Genomic DNA, 4,911 nt, shown 5'->3' on the forward strand with positions numbered 1-4,911 from the left:
GGCCTAACCTAGACCTAACATGCGTTATCCTCAATAATATTGATCGAAACCAGGTTTAATCGAATGTTTCAGTGTGGTACCACATTACTACGTGATCCAAACCAGAAAAAAACCCAGGATCTGATCAACGAGTATGTCAAGTGTGCGAAAGTATGAGTCCGATGAGGGCAAATCCCAGACCTATCCCAGACCTAACTTGCGTTATCCTCTAAAATATTGATCGAAACCAGGTTTCATTGACTGTTTCAGTGTGGTACCACATTACTACGTGGTCCAATCCAGAAATAGCCCAGGATCTAGCCTTGAAGTATGAGAAACATGCGAAAGTATGAGCCTGACGAGAGCAAATCCTAGACCTAACCTAGACCTAACATGAATTATTCTCTATAATATTGATCGAAACCTGGTTTAATCGACTGTTTCAGTGTGGTACCACATTACTACGTGATCCAAACCAGAAAAAACCCAGGATCCATTCAACAAGTATGTGAAGAATGCGAAAGTATGAGACTGATGAGTGAAAATCCCAGGCCTAACCTAGACCTAACATGCGTTATCCTCAATAATATTGATCGAAACCAGGTTTAATCGACTGTTTCAGTGTGGTACCACATTACTACGTGATCCAAACCAGAAAAAAACCCAGGATCTGATCAACGATTATGTCAAGTGTGCGAAAGTATGAGTCTGATGAGGGCAAATCCCAGACCTATCCCAGACCTAACTTGCGATATCCTCTAAAATATTGATCGAAACCAGGTTTAGTTGACTGTTTTATTGTGGTACCACTTTACTACGTGATCCAAAGCAGAAAAAACCCTCGATCAGGTCAACATGCATGTTAAAACTGGGAAAGTATGAGCCTGGTGAGGGCAAATCCCAGACCTATCCCAGACCTAACATGCGTTATCCTCAAAAATATTGATCGAAACCTGGTTTAATTGACTGTTTTAGTGTGGTACCACTTTACTACGTGATCCAAAGCAAAAAAAACCCTCGATCAGGTCAACATGCATGTTAAAACTGCGAAAGTATGACCCTGATGAGGGCAAATCACAGACCTAACCCAGACCTAACATGGGTTATCCTCTAAAATATTTATCAAGACCAGGTTTAATTGAATGTTTCAGTGTGGTACCACTTTACTACGTGATCCAATCGAGAAATAGCCCAGGATCTAACCATGAAGTATGAGAAATATGCGAAAGTAAGAGCCTGATGAGGGCAAATCCTAGACCTATCCCAGGCCTGACTTGCGTTATCCTCCAAAATATTGATCGAAACCAGGTTTAGTTGACTGTTTCAGCGTGGTACCACATTACTACGTGATACAATCCAGAAACAGCCCAGGATCTAGCCATGAAGTATGAGAAATATGCGAAAGTATGAGCCTGATGAGGGCAAATCACAGACCTAACCTAGACCTAACATGCGTTATCCTCTAAAATATTGAGCGAAACCAGGTTTTAATGGACTGTTTCAGTGTGGTATCACACTAATTCGTGATCCAAACCAGAAAAAACCCAGGATCTGTTCAACAAGTATGTGAAAAACGCGAAACTGTGAGCCTGATGAGGGCAAATCCCAGGCTTAACCTAGACCTAACATGCGTTGTCCTCTAAAATATTGATGGAAACCTGGTTTAATCGACTGTTTCAGTGTGGTACCTCATTACTATGTGATCCAAAACAGAAAATAACCCAGGATCTGTTCAACGAGTATGTGAAGGGTGCGAAAGTATGAGTCTGACGAGGTCAAATCCCAGACCTATCCCAGACCTAACTTGCGTTATCCTCTAAAATATTGATCGAAACCATGTTTAATCGACTGTTTCAGTGTGGTACCACATTACTACCTGATCCAAACCAGAAAGACCCAGGATCAGTTCAACAAGTATGTGAAAAACGCGAAAGTATGAGCCTGATTAGGGCGAATCCCAGACCTATCCCAGACCTAACTTGCGTTATCCTCTAAAATATTGATCGAAACCAGGTTTAATTGACTGTTTCAGTGTGGCAACACTTTACTACGTGATCCAAAGCAGAAAAAACCCTCGATCAGGTCAACATGTATGTTAAAATTGCGAAAGTATGACCCTGATGGGGGCAAATCCCAGGCCTAACCTAGACCTAACATGCGTTGTCCTCTAAAATATTGATGGAAACCAGGTTTAATTGACTGTTTCAGTGTTGTACTTCATTACTACGTTATGCAATCCAGAAAAAGCCCAGGATCTGTTCAACAAGTATGTGAAAAACGCGAAAGTATGAGCCTGATGAGGGCAAATCCCAGACCTAACCTAGACCTAACATGAATTATACTCTAAAATATTGATCGGAACCAGGTTTAATTGACTGTTTCAGTGTGGTCCCACATTACTACGTGATCCAAACCAGAAAAAACCCAGGATCCGTTCAACAAGTACGTGAAGAATGCGAAAGTATGAGTCTGATGAGGGTAAATCCTAGACCTAACCCAGACCTAACATGCGTTATCCTCTAAAATATTTATCAAGACCAGGTTTAATTGGTTGTTTCAGTGTGGTCCCACATTACTACGTGATCCAAACCAGAAAAAACCCAGGATCTGTTCAACATGTATGAGAAATATGCGAAAGAATGAGTCTGATCAGTGAAAATCTCAGGCCTTACCTAAACCTAACTTGCGTTGTCCTCTAAAATATTGATGGAAACCAGGTTTCATTGACTGTTTCAGTGTGGTACTACATTACTACGTGATGCAATCCAGAAAAAGCCCAGGATATAGCCATCAAGTATGAGAAATATGCGAAAGAATGAGCCTGATGAGAGCAAATCCCAGACCTAACCTAGACCTAACATGCGTTATCCTCTAAAATATTGAGCGAAACCAAGTTTAATGGACTGTTTCAGTGTGGTACCACACTGCTTCGTGATCCAAACCAGAAAAAACCCAGGATCTGTTCAACAAGTATGTGAAAAACGCGAAACTGTGAGCCTGATGAGGGCAAATCTTAGACCTAACCCAGACCTAAGATGCGTTATCCTCTAAAATATTTATTCAGACCAGGTTTCATTGACTGTTTCAGTGTGGTACCACTTTACTACGTGATCCAATCCAGAAATAGCCCAGGATCTAGCCATGAAGTATGAGAAATATGCGAAAGTAAGAGCCTGATGAGGGCAAATCCTAGACCTACCCCAGACCTAACTTGCGTTATCCTCCAAAATATTGATCGAAACCAGGTTTAGTTGACTGTTTCAGCGTGGTACCACATTACTACGTGATACAATCCAGAACCAGCCCAGGATCTAGCCATGAAGTATGAGAAATATGCGAAAGTATGAGCCTGATGAGGGCAAATCCTAGACCTAACCCAGACCTAACATGCGTTATCCTCTAAAATATTTATCAAGACCAGGTTTAATTGATTGTTTCAGTGTGGTACCACATTACTACGTGATCCAAACCGGAAAAATCCAGGATCAGTTCAACAAGTATGTGAAGAACGCGAAAGTATGAGCCTGATTAGGGCGAATCCCAGCCCTATCCCAGACCTAACTTGCGGTATCCTCTAAAATATTGATCGAAACCAGGTTTAATCGACTGTTTCAGCGTGGTACCACATTACTACGTGATCCAAACCAGAAAAAACCCAGGATCTGTTCAACAAGTATGTGAAAAACGCGAAACTGTGAGCCTGATGAGGGCAAATCTTAGACCTAACCCAGACCTAAGATGCGTTATCCTCTAAAATATTTATCCAGACCAGGTTTCATTGAATGTTTCAGTGTGGTCCCACATTACTACGAGATCCAAACCAGAAAAAACCCAGGATCCGTTCAACAAGTATGTGAAGAATGCGAAAGTATGAGTCTGATGAGTGAAAATCCTAGGCCTAACCTAGACCTAACATGAATTATTCTCTAAAATATTGATCGAAACCAGATTTAATTGACAGTTTCAGTGTGGTCCCCCATTACTACGTGATCCAAACCAGAAAAAACCCAGCGTCCGTTCAACGAGTATGTGAAGAATGCGAAAGTATGAGTCTGATGAGTGAAAATCCCAGGCCTAACCTAGACCTAACATGCTTTATCCTCAAAAATATTGATCGAAGCCTGGTTTAATCGACTGTTCCAGTGTGGTACCACATTACTATGTGATCCAAACCAGAAAATAACCCAGGATCTGTTCAACGAGTATGTGAAGGGTGCGAAAGTATGAGTCTGACGAGGTCAAATCCTAGACCTAACCCAGACCTAACATGCGTTATCCTCTAAAATATTTATCAAGACCAGGTTTAATTGAATGTTTCAGTGTGGTACCACATTACTACGTGATGCAATCCAGAAAAAGCCCAGGATCTAGCCATCAAGTTTGAGAAATATGCAAAAGAATAAGCTTGATGGGGGCAAATCCTAGACCTAACCCTAAAATATTGATAGCAACCAGGTGTAATGGACTGTTTCAGTGTGGTACCACACTACTACGTGATCCAAACCAGAAAAAACCCAGGATCTGTTCAACAAGTATGTGAAAAACGTGAAAGTATGAGTCTGATGAGATCAAATCCCAGACCTATCCCAGACTTAACTTGCGTTATCCTCTAAAATATTGATCGAAACCAGGTTTGATCGACTGTTTCAGCGTGGTACCACATTACTACGTGATTCAATCCAGGAACAGCCCAGGATCTAGCCATGAAGTATGAGAAATATGCGAAAGTATGAGCCAGATGAGGGCAAATCCTAGACCTAACCCAAACCTAACATGCGTTATCCACTAAAATATTTATCAAGACCAGGTTTAATTGAATGTTTCAGTGTGGTACCACATTACTATGTGATCCAAACCAGAAAATAACCCAGGATCTGTTCAACGAGTATGTGAAGGGTGCGAAAGTATGAGTCTGACGAGGTCAAATCCCAG

This window comes from Colletes latitarsis, unplaced genomic scaffold (assembly GCF_051014445.1).
Source record: "Colletes latitarsis isolate SP2378_abdomen unplaced genomic scaffold, iyColLati1 scaffold0018, whole genome shotgun sequence".
Lineage (NCBI taxonomy): Eukaryota > Metazoa > Arthropoda > Insecta > Hymenoptera > Colletidae > Colletes > Colletes latitarsis.